At 46.7% G+C, this 21,123-nt stretch overlaps 1 protein-coding gene across 1 annotated transcript in view; it reads left to right on the plus strand.

Annotated features, from left to right (window-relative positions):
- Positions 1-2,612: 2,612 nt before the first annotated feature.
- LZTS1 (leucine zipper tumor suppressor 1) overlaps positions 2,613-21,123 on the plus strand; it is a 51,150-nt gene continuing 32,639 nt past the window's right edge. The window contains exon 1 of the mRNA XM_045984581.1: positions 2,613-2,802. The gene's annotated coding sequence lies outside the window, so the exon portion shown is untranslated. The remainder of the gene's footprint in view (positions 2,803-21,123) is intronic.

The following is a 21,123-nucleotide window of genomic DNA, read 5'->3' on the forward strand; positions in this document are numbered from 1 at the left end:
CAAAGGAAAGAAGAGGCTCCACATTGAGAATCCCACCAGGGGTGTTAGGAGCAGACACACCCAGTCATTGCATTACCATACCCAACAGCTGAATCAGGGAGCTAATTATGGCTTTCTACTTCTGGAGACCACATTCCTGAGGCTTTCATGAACACACACACGCTGTATGTACCATGGCAGCTCTCCTCTCCTTACTCTCCTTCCTTCCTTCCACCCCTACTTTCAATGCACCCTACTTTACCTCTGAAGAATCCCTTGCACAGGGTGCTTCTGTTGTTTCATACTGTATCCTGGTTCCACCCCTCACATACACACCAACACACTGCCCACACCCTTTGTCTAACTCAGTCATTATAAGAGAGCTACATGTCATGCCTTATCTTCCACCTAGAATGTCTCTGACAGAGAACCACAATACATCAGTGCCAGAGTACCCTTAAAGAGTCTCATCTAAACTACCCACTTTGCAGATAAAGAAACTGAGGCCTAGCCAGGTATTTAAATAGTAAGTATTTAAATAGTAAGTAGTATTTAAATAGTAAGTATTTAAATAGTATTTAAATAGTAAGTAGTAGGGCCGAAATGAGGAACAGACTTCCAGGATTATTATCTTTCCCCGTTCATGGAATTCTACATCTAAAAACACAAAAATGAGTTTGACTGAAATCTGAAGCCCACCTGATCCCTTATTCTACCTTCCAAGATTCTACTCCCCCTTTTTTTTAATGCTGAGATGTTTGATTTTACATTAATCCATTCAGCAAATGTTTCTGAGAAACTCCCAATTGTGAAGCACCATATCTGTCTCTGGAGATGAAGAGTCCAGTCCCTGACTCTAGATAGCTCATAGTCTAAGGGAAGACAGACCTGCAGTCACAGCCACCATGCAAGCAAGTGTACATATGTTGTGCCAATGAATGGGACAAGAGACATGGAGCTTTAGAAAAGGAACTGTAATTTTGACTGAGGTGATCAAAGATGGTATGAATAAGGATTGCATTTTAGGTCTCAAATGTTGATAGGTAAAGAAAGGTCTTTCAAACAGGGACAAGTATGTGCAAATGTGGAAGAGAAGAGGTGATGTTCTGAGAAGGCTAAATAGCCTTTGGAGTTGATACAGAGAAGTTGCAATGTTACTTGTAATAGCTACCATGTGTATGTACATGCCACATGCCAAGGATTCTTATTTAGTCCCTGCAGCAAACCTATAAACTAGGGATTGGTTCATTTAACAAGTAGTTATAGCATGACTAAGATATACCAGCCAAGCTCTAAGTGTTGAGGGTACATCTTGTGAACAGAACAGACCCAGTCCCTCAGCTATGAACAAAAAAGAATAAGTCCCTGCCCTCAGGAAGTTTACATTCCAGGAATTGTTACCCCCATTTCATGAATGGGAAAAAACACAACAAACAAACAAACAAACAAAAATCCCCTGAAATATAAGGTCTTTAAGGCACTGGCTCAGGGTCACACAGATGATAATTAGCAGAGCCTGTCTGTGCTCTTAAACTCTATGTTGTGTTTCCTTCCAGGAAGCCTGGAATTGAGAGTTTGGGGTGTTCAGGGTCAAGATCTGGAAGTAGTAAGGATCTCTTAGGAGGTTCTGAGCAGCCGGGTGAATGAAACAAAATGGTGTTGCTTCTCTTTGAGCTGTCTTCCCCCACAACACTTACAGTCAGAGACCAACCACCTCAGTCTTCTGTCTTCTTTTGGCTGAGGATGACATTCCCTGGGTAGAGCCATGCCTGGTTTTAGCAGATTAGCCTGGGTGAACCCTCAGGACCAGCGCCTCAGGCCACGCCGGGCACCCCAGTTAACTGTCCTTTCGTCCCCCCCAAAGCTTGTGAGCTCGGTTTCCTTCCTAGCCCAACTGCTAGAAGTCTAAAGGGAGCGTGGTGGAGAAAATGATAGCGTCAAAAAGGTGCTGGGTGAGATGTATAGCTAGATACTTGGAACAGGCCCCAGTTTTCACCCGAAACCTGGTCCCCGGGGCGGGGCGGGGGGGAGCTGGAAAAGTTCGCTTTTGAAACGTCTCGGGAGCCGGTGTCCTGCGCTCCGGTCCGTAATCCCAGCTGGTCACTCGGCGACTCGTCCCGTCTTTGGACCTGGAAACCCGGCCTTCTCGCTGGGCTTTGGGGCTGCAAAGACAGGGTTGGGAAAGGAACCTGGTGGGCAAGAGGAAGCAGCGATAAAGCGAGCGAGGAAGACGGGGTGGGCTGGGAGGACGAAAGCGAAGGGACGGATCCAGGGAACGCGAAGCACTGAGAACGGGCGCGCGCGAATGAAGGGCAAGAAGGACGCGACACGGACAAGACAGGGAGAGCGGGAAGGGCCGGCGGGCGGACGGGAGACTCCGACAGGGCCGCTCGGCGGCGTCTGCGGGAAGCGAGCGCGGGGAGCCGGCGGGCGGCGGACGCGCAGGAGCCGAGGGTCCTGAGCAGCCGCAGCTGTCAGCCGGAACAAAGGCCGCCGAGCGGCGAGTGAGAGGCTGCGGGCCGCGCCCCAGCCAATGAGCGGCGCCGGCGCTGGCCCCGCCCCGCCCCGCCCCGCCCCGCTGCCCCGCCCCGCCCCGCCCCGCCCTCGGCTCCGGGACCCGCGCGGAGGTCGGCGCGCCGGGGCTGGCAGGCGGCGGACGCGCGGCGAGGCCGAAAGTTTCTCCGGCCGCCGGGTCCGGTGAGCAGAGCCGCGGGCTGCGACGGCGCCGCGGGAGCGCCGGCCGCGGCTCTGGGAGCACAGCCGGGAGCACGTGGTGAAACACACGGAGAAAAACTCTCCAGTCGGTCCGATGAGAGGGGGCAGGTAAGGTGCGGCGGGCGCGGGGTCTTCCTGTCTCCTGCCGCGGCAGCACCGGCATTCCCGGGGGAAGCTGCGCTCCCCGCGGCGTGCGGGCGCGTCCGTGCGTCCGTCGGTCTTTGTCTGTGTCGGGGTCTGTCTAGGTGTCTTTGTCTCCGCGTGTAACTGCCAGGGTCTCCCCTGCTGCGACGGTGGGTGCTGCTGCTCCGGTCCCCGCCGGGAGAAGGGATGCTGCGTCTGTCCTTCTGGCTTTGTCTCCGTCTCGGCAGGCTGGTTTCATCGGCTGCCATCCTAAATCTGATCTTGATGGATATTGAGTGCTGGGTGACACGGATGTCCGAGAGGAGGAGAAGGGGAATGTGCGTGACCCTGGCTCCAGACAGAGGGTCTGACAGCTGGGGTCAGGCCACTACACTTTGCGTCTGGAACTTTGGAGCTGGGCCGTGTCTGCGCTCCCAAGGTGGCAGGGACACTGATGCAGTTGGAGGTTTGGAACGTCTCACTGCAGGAATGTGTCACAGGGGCTGAGGTGGATAGAGAGGGTGTTGATGATCCTGGAAATTGGCCCCCTGCAGTTGTGGGCCAACCAGGATCAGCCCTGGACTTGCCATTCAGCCAAATTAACACACACACAGTCCCACACCTACACACAAGCCACACTAACTTCTTTCTCTCACCCACCAAAGGCAGCCAGACCCTGACTCCCTCCCCACCCCTACACACACACACACCCTCCAACATGCTGAACTCCAGCTTTCATAGCATACAGCTCAGTAGCAACAGGCATCAAAACACCATAGGCCAGATGATCTTTCTCCTTCCTGCTCCAAGTGGAAAAGAGTGAACAGTGTAGCAAATGAATGTTCTCCTGGCCCAGGAGTGTGTCAGGCCTAGAAAAGTGCTTAGGACTTGCTAGCTTCAGAGCCCTTCGTTCCCCAGAAACAAAGAGTGCTTAGGGATCGGAGCATCTCTATTTCCTGGGTCCCTTCTCTCCCATTCACATCTTCCTGCAACCATCAGCCCTGCTCTTGGGTCTTAAGTGCTGACAAACTAGCGTGGAGGCACTGAGCTCTGGAAAGCTCTTGGCAAGAGCTGTGCCAGGTAGAGGGTCTCCTGCTCTGCTGGGAAGTGCCACCTAACTGCAATCATGGGAACAGAGGAGTCCAGCCCCAGAGAGATGAGCTGTGAGCTTGGCAATTCTGCCAGCACCAGAGACCCTTGAGAAGAGTCTGTGGGTGGGGCCTCAAGAGTGTTTATAACCTCAAGTTGCTCCAAGTTTAAAAACAATTTTCTGTAGGCATGCTGGGGGAAAACACAGGGTGCTGAAGTGTGTGTGTGTGTATATATATATATATACACACACATATGAAAATAGGTATGAGAGACAGCATTTACAGGCCGGAAGGGTGTTTGTGTTCAAGGGTGGAGAAGAGCAGAGTGTGTGGGTGGAAGTCTGTGGGCAGGGGCATACACACTAATCAGGTGTGGTATTTACACCTTATATTTATCCAGTGCCTTTCTTCTGAGGTGCTTTCTGCACATCACAGACGTTATCTCATTTGTTATCTCCTTTATCCTCACAACGTAATTACCAGGTTGGCATGAAACAGAGTTAATTCTCTGTGTTCTACCAGTGAAGAACTGAGGCACCAGAGAGGCAGGGCTTTCCCTAAGGTCCACAGCTAATGGGGACAAAATTAGGTTTAGCAAGTGGAAGTCCAACTATAAGGTCTCAGCTGAGAAGATGTATGTGTGGACATTCACTCCTCATGAAGTGAGAAAAAGCCCAGGTAAGAGAAAAAAATGTTGTCATTACTGTTATATACACAAGAGTGTGTATATGTAAACAGGAAGAAAGATGGGACATTTGAGATGCTTGTTATTTAACATTTATGGCCCCTCTGTGCACCTCACGAAGTAAACCATTTTGTGCAACAAAAACAATTCAGCTTGTGCATTTGGGTGTCTGTAGAGGAGCCTCCTATCTGTCTGTGTGTGCCCAGTAGATGTGTGTTGCTGCCGCCATTGAAGGTATGCCTCTGTACAGTGTGTGTTGGAGAGAGCCAATGCTTTGGGAGTATGTGGGGGAAAGACTGGCTAGGGAGTTTTGAGAAGCCATGTTTCTGCCTGTATGGACAGAGGTAGAGGGGTTCCAGCCATATAAAAGTGGCTTTCTAATCCTGAAAACGTATGTATATGTCTTTGCACTTATTCAACATTCACTTCATATTCATTGGGTGCCTACAAAATGCAAACCTCTGGGTCAGGCGATGAGGCTACAAAGACGAATACGGTAATGAGGGCAAATCTGTGGTTAATCAGCCTATAGACTGGTGTAATGGGTAATATTTAATGACACATAATACCGTTCACTAAGTGTACTATGTGCCCAGTGCTCATTATTCATTATCTCATTTAATTCTCAGCACAGCCCTGCAGGGTGTGTATGATTATTAAATGAGGAGAGTTGAATAATGTAGCTAGGGTAAAGAATGAAAGAACAGGGATTTGAACTCCACTCAACTTGGACTTGGCTCTTTCCGTGTTCTTCTCTTACCTTTGAAAATAGAAATTCATGTTTCTTCTCTGTCAAGTATTCTTGCCCTGTCCCTCTACCTCCACCTAACAAGCTCCCACTTGGACTTCTGGTTTTAACCATGAGAATCAACTCTTCCAAGAAATCTTCTCCTCTCCTTTCCCTTAGTCTTTGTTACATGCCTTCTTCTGAGTTCCTACCATCATTTCACACTATCCCAGCATTGACCCACTGGTCCTGAAGAGCCTGCAAAGTTCTTAGAGACAAAGATGCCTAACTCAGAGTATACTGTGTGGCTACTATGAGTAGGGGCCTAGTAAATGCTTGTTTAATAAAGTAATGGGAAGGGGACGAGCTGTCAGAGACAATTGGCCGGGAGAATTTTCCCAACAGCAGATTTCTGCAGGGACACATTTTGTTGGTGTGGCCTCTGGCTTTCCCGCCCCTACTACTGGGTCATCTCCTTCAGAGCCTCGGTCTAGACAGGGATCCTCCATCTCAGTTTCTGACTTCAGTTTGGGAACACAAGGAAACCTAGCCCCGACCATGCTGCCAAACTGGACACTCTATCCCAGGGTCAGTCAACCAACAAATATATACCAGTGGGAGGTGCTAGGTATAATATAGAGTTAAGGTTTTTAAAACTGTGTACTCGGAACCCAAGGAGGACAGAGGTTCCAGGGCAGTAATGAGGTGTTTCTAGGGGTTTGCCAACAAAGAAGTATCCAACTGTCTGGGGAATCTTTAGGCAATTTAAGTGGTAGGTCTTTGAGTTTACTTTTGAATAGATCTTTATGCTACTGCAGTCCAAAAATCGCTGATCTAAAATAGACACGCTGTTGTTTGGAATGTGAATTGCAACCATGTTTGGGGAGGTAATCTGGCCATGATTTGCCCAAGGTCACATGGTTTCAGTCTGGTGACTCCCTTCCCATGCCCTTTACACCACCCCATTATTTCTCATAGCAGGGTTGCCACATGCCTTCTCAGGGATTTGTGATGATTTTAGTTTCCTTAAAACTGTTCTTCATTATTTTTTCAAGGTTTCACCCACGCAAAGTGCCGGGAAGGTGGGGGATTTTTTTAAAAAATGGTTCAATAATGGCTTGAGACTAAAATTTGTGATGAGAATTAAGAGGAACCAGCACACATGAATCTTGACAAGTACATTGAAAATTGGATTGTACTAACTTTGAACACAGCAGCTGCTCAGCACGAGGGAGGTGAACTCAAAGACACCAAGGAAGAGGTGGTCATGAACTAAACGTCGAAGTTGAACCTCAGGAAGGTATAAAAATAGTAAACATATAGCAGCAAGGTCATAGTTCCAAGATGCAAGCTGAGACCTGAGGAGATGGAGCTTTTTCTTCCAAGGGGAACTCAGGTGGGAGCCTGTTTCCTCCTTCCGTGCAGCCCAGCAAGACACCCAGACCAGACAGAGCTGGGAAATGAAGGATGGGAAATAAATCACCTCTAACAACTGCCTCCAGCAACATGAGTGTGCATATTGGCTCTAGATCCCCCTCTCCAAAGATTTAGAGAAGTGGGTGGAGATGTGTCAAAATCAAGCATGGCTGCATTGGGCTTTGGGCTAGCTGCCGATTGGCAGTGCTACCTCTGTATCGGCAATATCCATCCTGCTTCTGTTACTCTCCTGCTTCCTGCCAGACATCAACTTCCACCCGACAGTCTATCACCATCTCTAGGCTTCTGGTAATAATAATCTTAATAGTCCTTTTTATTTGTTCAGGACTTCACACTTTAAAAGGGGACATTATTATTATTATTATTATTAGTGTTGTTGTTGTTAAGTATCATCAATCCCGTGAGAAGATATATTCCACAATTTGGCATATGAGAAAACTGAATGAGCCTATCCAGGGTGAAGGAGTTCACCCAGGATTTTAAGTGGAATGCTGGAATTCGAACCCAGCTGTCCTGACTCCCCATCCCAAGCTATAATCACCCAATTGTCAGTCCTCATTCATTAGCAAATAGAATGTGAGTGCGTGTGTTGGTTAGCTAAAAGCTAAAATTAGTTGTTCTAGTCAATCCAGTAGACTGGTGATTTTTCTTCCTAAGTGTTAGGCCAAATTGGTATCTAAGCAGATATGATATGGGTTTTGTCTAGTACCTGGAACAAAGACAATAAAAAGTTGCCCTGTCCAGATCACCCATAAATATGCTTCCATGTCAGTTAATCACTGTGGGAGAAGATAACTGCCTTCAGGATGACTGCCAGCAGACACACACACACACACACACACACACACACACACACACACCAAATTCATTCATTCATCTCTTCCACTGAGACATGCTCTCCTCCTGTATCCACACTCACAGTCACATCCCATAGCATGAATCCTCAGACATCCCAAGATAGCAGGACCTGGAAGAGCCACACCTATGTCTACTTGCATTGGCCTTTCTGGCATTATATAAAGTGTGCTTGGGCTAACCCTTCCTTGATGCTACAGAACCTCAGTTTCTGCTATGCCCAGAGCAGTCTTTTGAATTGCCATCTTTCTTCAGAACTTCAGAAGCTCCCCAGGTCACCAGACATTCACCAGACACCAGGTATTCACCAGACAGAGAGGGATAATTCTAGGTGAGACTCTTACACTGAGGAGTACCCAAGGACATAGGCCCTTCAAAAGTGTCAAAGTGGAGATCAGGGTGAGGGTGGGCATTGCTTTGAAAATCAATTGGTGTTTAAGGATGAACACTGCCGGGCACCTGGGTGGCTCAGTGGATTAAGCCGCTGCCTTTGGCTCAGGTCATGATCTCAGGGTCCTGGGATCAAGCCCTGCATCGGGCTCTCTGCTCAGTGGGGAGCCTGCTTCCTCCTCTCTCGGCCTGCCTCTCTGCCTACTTGTGATCTCTGTCTGTCAAATAAATAAATAAAATCTTAAAAAAAAAAAAAAAAAGGATGAATACTGCCCTGTGCATGAATCCAACTGCAAAGCACAGACTGCCAGGTGGCTGAGGCAATCCCTGCCTGAGGCGCCAGGGCAGGGCTGTGCACTTGGCTCACTGGCCTGTTGGCTTTGGGGGCATCTTCATTCTCCTTGCTATTGCAAAGCCATTTGCTGCTAAATCACCCTCCTCCTGGCACCCTGGACTGCTAAATTGGTCTCAACTTGCTGTACTTCCACCCACTACCTTAGTCATTATTCGCTGGCAGCATTCAGAGAGTGGGTGTGAAGCAGCTGAACATTATATTCCTGCTGAAAAGAGAATTGAGTATAGGCATGCAAGGGAAGGAGGTAAGAGAAAGCTAAGGAGGCAGGGAAACAAAGCTTGGGTTTGCCAGCACCTTTCCCCAGTAACTCCAATAACACTGGAGTGTTGGGTGGTGAGCAATAGGTGAGTGTGTTCTGGCTAATAGGATGAAACACAGGATTCTAGGGTGAGAGAGGTACACTCACTACTGAGGGGCTGCACCTGCCTGGTCTGAGGGGAAGAAAGGACATCAGCTGTGGGGAGAGGAAGACCCCTCCCCCCACCAGCTCCCTGTTCCTTAAGTTTTGCAACATGTACTATCACACCCATTGAGCATCTGTTCCCATGTATTATTATTTAGCTTCTCTACCCTTCCTCCCCACCTAGATTTTAAATCCCTTGAAAGGAATATGTGTCATGTCTCAGGTGTATAGTACCAGGCTCTGGACACAGTCAGGGCTCAGCCCCAAATGGCTGAGGGTAATGGTGATGAGGCCTTTTGTGACCCTTCCATCTCAGCCCATTCAGATCTCCCTGTGCTGTTCAAGGACCACAGAGTTTGGGAACCAGGTAGGCAAGAGGAGAAAGAGTAACAGGGGAAATTTCAAGGCTGGGTCTACTATCTCAGTGGGAAGCTTCAGGGAGGGAAAGGGTTATACCACATAGGGACAGACCAGCTAGGGAAGTAGAAACTTAGAGACTTTCTGTCCTGGTGCAGAGGCTCCACGTGATCTCCAGCCAACAGATGGGGCACTCTTTGTCAGTTCCGCAGCACCCGGGTTTGCACTGGGGCTGGCAGGAGGTGGAGAACAGAGTTGGTTCTCATGTCAGACAGCAGAGACAGCATCAGGCAGAACAGAGTGACCTTGACAGGAGGTTCTCTGAGTCACTGATAACATTTGTTTGGTCTCCCAAGGAGGGGGTTAGAAAAGGAACACAGCACCAACACAAGCTGGCCTGGAACCTGATGGATCCCCCAACCCAGGTTCCTTCCCTCTCACCCTCTCCTCAAGGAAGAGAATAAGAAAACCCTGAGCACAGAAGCCACCACACAACTAGGGAAGCAGGGACAATGGGGGATTCACAGAGTATGTCAAGGGATAGAAGTCTAGTGGAATGAGCCCTGAGATTGTTCTTGACCTTCTGCTAACTTCTAAGATGCAGTCTGACCAGTGTGTCTGGGGGATGCCTGTGCTGGGTCTGCCCTGGCCACCTCAGCAGCAAAGTCAGGGACAGCAATTGCTTTAACCACTCAGAACACCTCCCTTATTTATTGAAACCTTCAGACATTCCAGCTTTAGCTTTCTTCTTCTCCTTCCCAGTGAAGGGCATCTCAACAGTGCACACACGAAGGAGCTGGGAAGGATTAGAATGTGCTCACATCTTGAGGAGACAGCCTTCCCCAGCCCCAACGCCTGAGTGGTACCGGCAGGCAAACTGAACTGCCGGCAGGTGGGGAAAGTGAGAGCCACCAGGCAAAGCCCCAGCCTCCACCTGCACTGAAAGGGCAGTGCTCCATTGAAGGGAGCTGCCTGCTCACAGCTGCCCACACTTCTCCCCTCCATGGGCCTGCACTGCTCTGATCAAAGGCACTGCTCTAGCAGGGAGTGGGTATGGGCAAGATGCTTGGTGTTACCTGAGCCATTTCCTCATCTACCAGGAGCACCAGACTTTCAGCTTCCTCAGGATTTAAAAACTTCTCTTGGCTGGAGTTACTTTTATGTTAGAGCAACAGATAGGACCTCCAAGCCCAAGGTTCCAAGATTTATCAGGAAACTAAGAAGACTGTGTTGATGAAATGTCCGGTACTCTGCTTAGAAACACAAAATCTCAGACTTGAAAGGACACTTAAGTTCTATTCTATGCCCTATTCCCAATCCCCTCAAACCCTTCCTCTCCAAGTTGTTGTCTTTACTCACCTCCAAAAACTCCTGCTCTGGACCCCAGGAGCCCATTTCTTTCTATTTTAGTTACATTCTTTTAAAGCCAGAGAATGCTAGGTTCATATCAAGCACTCTACCAGATCCTAAGAGGAGCAAAAAAAAGGAGACACACTGTTCCAGACAGGCTTGGTACTGGAGGAGACAACAGATGCATTGGAAAATATCACTCTACAGAGATGAATCGGTCTAAAAAGTCTTCATGGAAGACATAGAACTTGGGAAGCACCCTGTGGTCTGGGTGTGATTTTAAGAGATGGAATGTGGTAGGTGGCAAAGATAGGGGACAATAGGTGGTAGAAACAAAAGCAAGTTGAATCATATTGAGAAGGCCTTGTACATGCCTTGGGAATTTGCTTGTTATTTGGTAGGCAATGGGAAGTGATTAATGTGATAGGTAGAGGAGTGATTTATAGTAGACCTTGGTTTTAGGATGTTAATCTAGCAATGGAGAAAATAATAGATTTGAAGGTGGAGAGGCTTCTTTCTAGAAATAAAAGATTATTATTAGAATGATTTTCTATCCTCCTTCCTATCTCCTGGCTGATAGCACATGTTCCCAGAGCTCTCACACAGCCTGGAAACATAGGGTGCCAAAGCTTCAAGGAAAGGAAAGCTCCTAGTCTAATATCAAAGGTCCAGGTATCCGTGTGTCTAGAAAATTATTTATGATGGGATACACAGGTAACACGTTGCTTTGCACCACTTTTGGATGTGGAATCACAGGGGAACTTTTTCTTGTTTCTTGTTTGTTTTTTGTTTTGTTTTGTTTTTCAACAGGTGAAGATGCAGGTGGAGGTCCAGACTGGGGAGGAACTTGCTCAGGGCCCCACAGCTCGTTAGTGGCAGAACCAGGACTGGTGCTCTTTACAGTAACCCACTGCTATTTGTGGATAAAGATAGAAGGGCCAGTAGAATTCATCAGATCCTCAAATCTTTAGTGTTAGACAGGTTTGCCTCAGAGGACATATGAGAACTTGTCAATAATGGGATGTTCTCAGTCTTAGTGGATTCCCCCCCTTCAGGCCAAAGGAGTTCCTTTATTTTGGTGACAGTTAATACTCATGGCCTCCATTTTTATTTCCTTCCTTTCCTCTGCCTTTTCCTTTGTTCTAAGAGTTCTGAGAAGCTCCCTTCTAATGTGATAGTGACTATGCCAGTCAGTTGTGACCAGTTGTCACCTTTCCAAAATGAAAATCAAGTTTGCTGTCTCTGCCTCATATGTACTCAATTTAAACCAAACCTGAACAAAATGGGAAGGTTGTGGGTGCCAGTGAGCTATGCTAACCACCCAGACAGTTGATGCCACATTGGGAAAGAGTCCCAGCCATGAGGCAGGTGTGCCTCCCAGCGTCAGGAGGGTCAGGTCCGGTCAAGTAGAGACCTCCTTTAATCTCAGAAGAACAGGGGACGGGGGGTCCTCCTGCTCACAGGGTCAGTGAAGATCTTAGAACATCATTCTCTCTCTTCCCCTACCTACCCAAGAGCTTCCCTTGTGTTTGCTAAAAGTTGAACTAGCCAAGGGCAAGACCATGGCAGTGTCCTGTGACATCTCCAGTGAGGTAACTGACCCCTGGAGACAAGGCTTTGCTCAGGAAACATTTCATCTCATGCCATGCTCCTGTAGTCTCCCAGAGAAGTTAATCCTCACCTGGACAGCAACCTACATCCCTGGTAGAGAGAGCAGGCAAGCCCTAAAGGTGAGGCTTGGCCTTTGTCATGCTTGCCAACGCTTCCAGGCAAGTTGGGGAGTGGAGAGCAGAAAAACATGATTTTTGGCTTTGCTACCTAATAACTGTATGGCATCAGGCAAGTCACTTAGCCTCTCTGAGCCTCGGTTTTCTCATCTATAAAATGTATTGTGTCCTGGGGAGAATTTTTATGAAAATTACATGATCCAATATAAGTAAAGGCATGTGAAATGTAACAGGAGCTCTATTTTCATGTTTCATCCCTTTCCCATCAGCTTCAGGGGATGGAAAGCAGATATGAGACGAAGATGTCTGTATAGGAAGGTCATGAGCCCTTGGTGTAGGACATGTACAGGAGAGTAGGTAGGGGAAACTTTAGGATCAGGCAGTGCTGCCTGACAACTACTCTCTTATCTGCTTACTCTGGCAGAGGGAGACAGTTGTAACTAAAAACAAAATGGGAGTGGAACACTTCTGACTTTGCCACTCTGAATCTCCATCTACCTTATCAGTTTGACTAAAGTAAAATTGATTGATGAAATTGTGTAGAACAGATGAGTATGGCATCATTGCATGTCCTAAGGTGGGGACTTGGTGTTGAAAGGAGGTTCCTTGCTCACATTGGCTTACACCAAATGTATGGAGGACAGGAGGTAGGAGAGGGGAGGTCTCAGAGACCCTGCAGATCTACTGGGTTTTCCCTCCACCCTCAGAAGACCCCACAATCCCATCTGGAACACGTGTGGAATGGAGTTAGGGGAGGAAGATTTCTCTCCAGAGTGAATGTCTGGATACAAGGGGGTTTATGTTATGCCTCTTTCTTTTTTTCCTCTCTTGCCTCTTGCTTCAAAGCCAATGCCTTTCCCATCTGGATCATTTTCTGGATTATGTAGCACATAAGGTCAGGAAAAGGGGAGAAAGCAAAACAAATAAAATGAAACTTCTCTCTGCATTTAGTTTATGAGAAATGCACAGATGTAAGAAGGCCCAGGCCTGGCTGAGTCTCACATAGGAGAATGAAGAAGGCTGAAGAGTCTACTTCTGCCTTGGGAAATTAGACAAACATTATTCTGCCTAAATGGCATTAAACACGATGGGGCCAGGCAGCCTAGATGGACCAAGGAGAAGCTGCTCCTGTCTTGACACACATTCTGTACCAGGGACACATACACGAGTCCTCCCATGGGAAATGAGCAGTCTGGCATTAATGCACCTTCCACCTGCCTTTGCATCTCTCTCTGTGCTGTCGTTTTTTTGGTTTGTTTGTTTGTTTTTGTTTGTTTTTCTTCTCCCCCTGCCTTTTTTTTTTTAAATGGAGGCCACTTTAATGGCATGGCCTAGAGAGTTGAGGTGATTTCTTCCATGGCACACAGCACACAGCTGTTAGGTCTCTGATCTGACATTAGAACCTACATCTTCAGAGTTCAGCAGTTTCTCCATTCTAGCAGGTTTGTATCTGCTGGAGAGAAGACAGTGCCTCCAACAACAAGAGGCTGTCATGGCTTTTAACATCATCTGGGAGAGGTGATGTTAGCTTAGTTTCGGGGCTCTTTGATTCTAGGGCCAGAACAGCTTGAAGAGATCTTAAAGAGCTGTCCAGGAACAAAGGCAGCCATGGGACCTCCCTCCAGCAACCTCTGCCTTCCTCCATTAGGCAGTGGTGGGAATCTCCAGCCTGCAGAAAGAGACAGAGTTCAAAGAACTGCCCTCCGTACCATCCCTGGGACAGAAGCTATAAACTCCCACTCGACTGCCCTTCACGGATTCAGAGGCTGATGAGAGACGTGGAACCTATTAGAGAAACACAAGGCAGCCTGGAATTAGGCCTTACTTTCATCAGCATAAAGTGGTTTCAGGGACGACTGCCAAGGGTTAAAAATTATGGTGCTATGAGGTCCCTGATTAAGATGCCTCCATCTGCAGGGGACTAGACATGTGTGTCCCAGGACAGGAAAGTAGGATGAAGGAATGAAGACAAACCAAGAGCTCTTCTCTTCTTCCTTCCCTCCTCACACATTTTCTGTCAGCCACTGAGAACCCCACTGCCACTGCCGGGGCAGGCCCTGGAGCAGCTCGGGAATGGGGACAGGGAGGCAGGTGGGGTTTTTGGGATCTGGTCTAATTGCAGCACTCTCTTCCTGCCTTGCCCAGACCTATGCTGGTTGAACAGCCCTTCCAAGGCAGCCAGGATGCGTCTGCAGGGGTGCAGTGGTGGGAGGACCTCAGGGATCAGCCACTTCTCCCTTGGGCCAGAAAGGGTTTTTAGGGTCTCAGTCTTTGCAGAAAAATATGTTTCCACATTGAATGATAAGAGTGTGCCAGTAGAAGGTAGAGTCTGGTTTCTAAGACATGACTGTGAAGCTTTCTCTTGCCAGAAGACCACAGGGTGTTCAGTATGTACCAGATCCAGTGCAAGAAAGGCATTGCTTCGTGCAAACCAGCCCCTGTACGACTTCACATTTACTCCGCCTGCTCCAAGCCACTGAATTGATATGATCCTTTGGATTCCCCTGTCCGCCACTCCCCCCCTACCCCGCTATAGATGCAGGTGAGTAGGACTTCCCACAGGTGCTCCTGTTTAGTTTTCCTCAAGGAGGTGGCGGCAGAAAATGTGGGCTGAACAGTAGCAGCAAGAGACTGGAGCAGGCAAACATCACATGCCTCGGCCCTAACATGCCTCAGCCCAAGAGGACTTTAGGGCCTGAGACCTACAGAATTGCCTCTGGGGAAGACAGAGATGTCTGATCTCATTTACACCCTGGGGCTGGCCTGCTAATAGCTGGCTATGACTCAGAGCAGGGGGAATGAGGAGATGTCCCCCATCCCATAGCCCTCTAAAGGATAGGTGCTGCTAGCTTACGAGGCTGGGACTGCTCCCCACTGTTCATACCTGTGCTGCTGGCTATCTACGCCTTTGAATGTCCTGAGTTCTGCTGGGCATGGCTCTGTGCTAGGCCCCAAGGATACTCGGCATCCTCAGGGAGTTTGCTATTTATTTGTTACATTAGTGATTTCTAAACACTTTAAGAGCAATTCCTACAAAAAGTGGATAGATAATTACTCATATTTTTAAAAAATCTAATCTTTAAAGGCTCCACATGGAAACGTCCCCAGTTCTTTGGCTAATGAAAGGAAAGAAGTAGAACCCAGAGAACAGCGAAGTCAGAGAAAATTATATCAAGATTAGAGCTCAGAAATGCTTTGAGTCCAAAAGTTCCATATGTTAAAAAACAAAAACAAAGATAAAATCTATCTCCCATTTACTACGCTCTTAATTTTATCCCAGCTCCTTTACAAATAAAACTTCACTCAATACATACCAGGAACTCATGAGGTAGGTACTACTGTTAGCTCCAATTTACAGACAGGGATGGAGGCTTGGAGAGGCTGCAGTGGTGGCCCAGGACTAGGAGCATAAAGGACTGAAAAGGATTAGGGCCTGAAGCCAGAGTGCAGGGGGAGATGATGGAGGATAACAGGTCAGGGTTCGGCTGAGGTCTGGAGGAGCAAGCCTGTGGGGAGAGGGTTGGGCAAGGGGCAGCAGGATCACTGGCTGGTGCTGAGGTCTACAGAGCACCTGATGCCACTAGAGGTAAACAGGTGGTGTGTATGGCTAGAGCACTGTTGACTGCAGCCCAGGTTCAAACCCAGGCATTGACCCTCGTTAGATATGAAACCTGAGACCTCATTTTCTGCATCTGTTTTATGAGAATAATAATAGTGCCCTCCCTCAGTGTTGGGGTACAGCTTGCTCCAGATCATGTATGTATAGTCCTTCATCCAAACCTAAGGAAACACTCAGCAGATGGGAGCCTAAGAGGAACTCTGTCCCCCAGGTTACTATCCAAGGGGACTGGACTCTGCTAGCTCAGCTTGGGCATCTACCTCTGGCTAGAGGCAGTAGGAAGGTAAACTGGTAAACTGTATCCCAGCAACCTTTCCCACGCAGGGGTGACCCCCTTCTTGAGCCGTGGGAGGCTGGCCCTCAGCCTTTCAAAGGAGGCTTCTGACAGCATCCAAGTCCTGATTCTTGAGGTGGAAACTGAAGAATCCCCCAGCTGTGTGGGGGAGGGAGCTCTGCTCAAGGATCTGCCAACAGGAACAGTTTCATTCCCTCCTCTCTGCAGCAGGAGAAAAAAACTTTCAAGCCTGAAATGGAAGCGGAGGAGTCTGTCCCCCTGGGGACAGAGAGAGGTAGGAGCTGAGCCACACCAGTCTGGTTCCCACCTCATCTTTCCCCACCCTTCTGGATGGTGGCCCAGCACAGGTGGCCTGAGGGTTATGAGGGCACCAGAGCAGTTCTCCCACTCCACCTCTGCACCACATTCTGGGAGCACGGCCGAAGCCACTTTGCAGATACCACTCTGCCATCTCCATCCTAAAATTGGCACCACTCTATCAAATAGAGGACAGAGTCATAGAGGACAGAGTCAAGAACCAGGCAAGCTCAGGAATACTCTCTAGAGCCAGGAAGGAAAAGAGAGTAGAAGGTAGGGAGGGAAAGGAAAAGATGGGCAAGTCTGTAGATTTATCTTCTGGTCTTCTTTCTACTGAGGGTCTTAACTGGAGCTACTATAACAAAATACCAGAGACCATGTAGTTTGAATAATAAACATTCATTTCTCACTGTTCTTGGGGTGGAAAGTCTAAGATCCAGGTGCTAGAAGATTTGGTGTCTAGTGATAGGCCACTTCATGGCTTGCCTTCTTGCTATGTCTTCATGTGGTAAAGAAAGAGGTTTCTGGTCTCTTACTGTTCTTATAAGGACATTAATCCCATTATGGGGGCCCTATACTTATGACCTCATCTAAACTCAATTGTCTCCCAAAGGCCCACCTCCAAATACCATCACACTAGGGTTGGGGGTCAACATATGATTTAGTGGGGCAAAAACTTTCAGTCCATAGCACTGCACATTTGTTGGGTTGCCATATCTAGCTGTGTGCAGGCAGCAGAGGGACTACAAGGCAGGTTGGGTTCAGTGTCTCTGCTTCCAAAGTGCAAAGCCCCAGTGAGGAACTAGATGTAAAGTCAGGAGACGTGTTAAGGAAGGTACACATGGTGGGTTTGCATAGCTCTCTGCCGCTCATCCCCGTCTGACATTGGGCCTATTCTTTGTTCCCCCAAGCCTCCTTAGTCATTGGCAAATTGGGAGAAAAAAATCACTTTCTGCCTGGGTCATTGTGAGAATTTTTTAAGTGAAAATCTTTCTCAAGTGCACAAAGCATGGATGAACAAACTGATGAATTTTCAAAAAATTTTTATATAAATAGAACCCAAAGCGAAAGATAAAGCTTTAAAAGTATCCCCCAAATCCTTCTTGTTCCCCTTACCTTTGTAATTCTGTCCCTCATCCTGATACCATAACTTTGTCCTCTTTTTCAACATTTTCTTAATAAGGCCATATAGCATGAACCCTTTGTGAGACACTGGGCTGTGTGGTCATGTGGAACAGTAGCTCCATGGATCTCGTTGCCCCATGATGCTCTATGGTTTGAATACACCATCGCTCATTTATTTTACTGTGGATAGGACTTGGGTTTTTGCGTATTTCCACTTTGGGACCCTTACACATAATGCTGCTAGGTCTTTCAGTAAACACATGGGAACATTTCTACATATTCACCTAGCAGTGAACCGCTGGGTCGTAAAGCAGGTATATGTCCAACTTGAGCCGATACCACCATTTTCCTAGTGTTGCTGAGCATATCTGATCAGAGGATGCCTCACATCTACACCAGCACTTGGATTTCTGGCTTTTTCATTCTGTCATTGTTGTGGTTGTATTTAATTAATGGTTTTAATATGTACTTCCCTGATGACCCATCGTTGTGAATACCTGTTTATACATTTTGGCTATTTGCATATTTTATTTTATGAAGTGACTAATTAAAATCTTTCATTCATTTTTAATTTGGTTTCTATCTTTATATTAGAGATTGACAAAAGTTCTTTTTTGTTGAGAGTCCTTTGTCAGATATGTATAATAGAAATATCTTCTTCCACTCTTTGGCTTGTCTTTTCTCTCTCAATGGAGAGCTTTGATGAAGAGAAATTCTTAACTGATCAGTATTTTTCCTTTAAGATTAGTATTTTTTATGTCTTGATTAAGAAATTTCTGCCTAGTCAAAGGCCAAAAGTTGTTCTCCTTTGTTTTCTTCTAGATAGAAACTTTAGCATCTTACCTTTTGCACTTATATCTGCAGTTCATCAGAAATTATTTGTATGTGGTATGAAGTAGGAGTCAAGACAACTTTTTTATAAATGGATACCAGTGGACCTAGCAGCAATTAATAAAAACAACTTTTATTTTCCAATGGCTCTGTACTGTCCCCTTTGTCACAAATCAACTGACTATGTCCATGTGGGACTGTTTCTGGACTCTATTCTATTCCATTGGTCAGTCCATCTACTTTTATGTCAATACCACATTGTCTTAATTATTGCCACTTCATATGTCTTGAAATCTGGTAACATATACCTTCCAGCTTTGTTTTTTTGTTTTTTTGTTTTTGTTTTTTTTTTTCAGAATGGTTTTGTTTATTCTTGGACCTTTGCATTTCAATATATAAGCTGCTGGGATTTGGGTAGTGTATTGACTCTATAGATGGATCTGGAGACAATTTAGTTCTTTAGAATATTGAGTCTTCTAATCGATGAACCTGACATATGTCTGCATTTGTTTAGATTTTCTTTATCACAACAATACTTTACTTTAAATAATATAAATGATAATTGATTTTATTTTATTTTATTTTTTAAAAGATTTTATTTATTCATTTGAGAGCGAGAGTGCATGAGCAGGGGAGAGAGGCAGAGGCAGAGGGGAAAGCAGACTCCCTGCTGAAAAGAGAGCCCTATGTGGGGCTCCATCCCAGGACCCTGGGATCATGACCTGAGCCGAAGTCAGATGCTTAACCATCTGAACCACCCAGGTACCCCTTAAATGATAATTTAATGTAATATATAATTATATAATTTAATAAAATAATTTAAATAACAATTTAAATAATACTTTCCAGTTTTCAATGTAGAGACCACGTATAACTTCAGTTATTTTTAAACCGTACATTTTTAAATGGTATGTTTTAAAAATTTTTTGTTTATTTGTTGACAGTATATAGAAGTACAACTGGCTTTGTATACTGAAATTATATCCAGAAACTTTGCTAAATTTATTGCAAGGATTAAATGAGATACTGGGTAAACCCTAAGCATACCTGTTGGTGGGAGCTCACTAACTCTGATCTGTGTGCTGAAGAACGGAAGCAGGTCAGAGACTCAATAAGAAGGTGCGGATAGTGAGGAAAACACCAGACTAGGAAGGTCATTGAGCTCTGGAGGGAATGATTTGCCTGTTAATTACTGGAGGGAAAATCCCTACGGAGAGAAACAATAGGAAAACAAGAAAACCATCTAGAATAAACTTTGAGAGATATTCAAGAGAACTGAAAGGATTCTAATGTTGGTGCTGCACTTTATAGTTTGTAAAGCCCTTCCACATCTACTGTGTCATTGATTTTCACTGCTCACCTATGAAATCACCACTTGTGAGGTCCTTATGCCATTTTCAGGGATAAGGAAAGGGGCTTAGAGAGTTAAGGGGCTTGACCACGTTCTCTCCCTGAGAAGGTACTGGTGAAATAACTTTCAAGCACATGACTTTTGACTTTATTACTTAGTGAGGAGGTTTTCTAATGCTATCAGATGGTAGCCTTGGTCCTAATGAGCTAGGCCATGGGAGCAGGAAAAGGTTATCAGGAAGATAAGTGAGGTAAGTGTTGAAATCTGTGTTTAGAAGACCTTTGTGCAGAATGGGTTAGTGGGAAGAGGAGGCAGGCCATCTTGAAGGTTGTCACCACGTTAGGCATGAGATGATGTAGGCCCTCAGGGAGAGAAGGGAGAGCAAATACAAAGGAACCACAGTGGGCCAGGTCACAGCTCCCCTTGAGCAACACATACTGTCCACTTAAAAAAGAGTGAAACATGGCTTGTGTTTACCCTCTCTTGGCTAATCTCATGATTAAAACCAAATCAAAACAATGAACTCTTTTTTCCTCACCTGTTCCACTAGACACCCCTCTGCCAGCTCCTGTTACATACAGACCTTGGTAACCTTCAGGGGACAGCTCCACTCCAGCCCCCCAGAGATGGCCCACCTTGGTCTGTCTTCATATTGGGAGCTCCGTCCTTTCAGCCAGTGACTCCCTTTCACATGGCTCTTGTGCAGTGTGTTCTTCCTCAGTGTGAGGCTGAACTTGCTGGTGGGCGTGCACAAGAATTATTTCTCTTTCCAAAACATGTTTAGATGCTGATCTCACCGGAGCCTCTCAGAGTGTCTGCATTGGAAAGAGCAGTTGCAGTGCTGCCCAAAAGCTGATGATCAAGGGGAGCCCCAGAGAGAATGACTCACTCAAGACCACACAACCAGTCAGTGGCCCAGAGGAACAATTCAAGGCCCTAGTCTATTGTCCTTTCTACTCCATCTTTAAAAAAAAAAAAAAAGAAAAAAGAGTTGGGTGTCTATAGCTCGGACAACTCTGAAATTCCTTACGTGGGGTCAGTTTTGCCTCTCACAGAAGCCAATTGCAGACTTGGAAGATTTCCATATATCCTTGGCCTGAATGAAGTACTACCTCTGGAGACTTCTCTCCTTCCTCTGTCTTCCCACCCCAATAGGGAAGCCTGGAGCTAGACAGGCAGAATGTGGCAACTGCAAAGACCAGATGCAGTGAGGGCAAGGTGGGCAGGAAGGCTGTCCTCTAGGGTCTACAGCTGTCCTCTAGAGCCAGCTTCCTCTGAGTCCTTCCTTTCTGCACCCCAACCCAGCTAGTGTCTCAGTAGTATCTTCCACATCCTCTCCTCGCTGGTACAAGCTGCTTCTCTGCATGAGACATATTCCTCATCTGGAATGAGCCATATATCTGCCCCTGAA

Source organism: Meles meles, chromosome 2 (genome assembly GCF_922984935.1).
Source record: "Meles meles chromosome 2, mMelMel3.1 paternal haplotype, whole genome shotgun sequence".
In the NCBI taxonomy this organism is placed as follows: Eukaryota; Metazoa; Chordata; class Mammalia; order Carnivora; family Mustelidae; genus Meles; species Meles meles.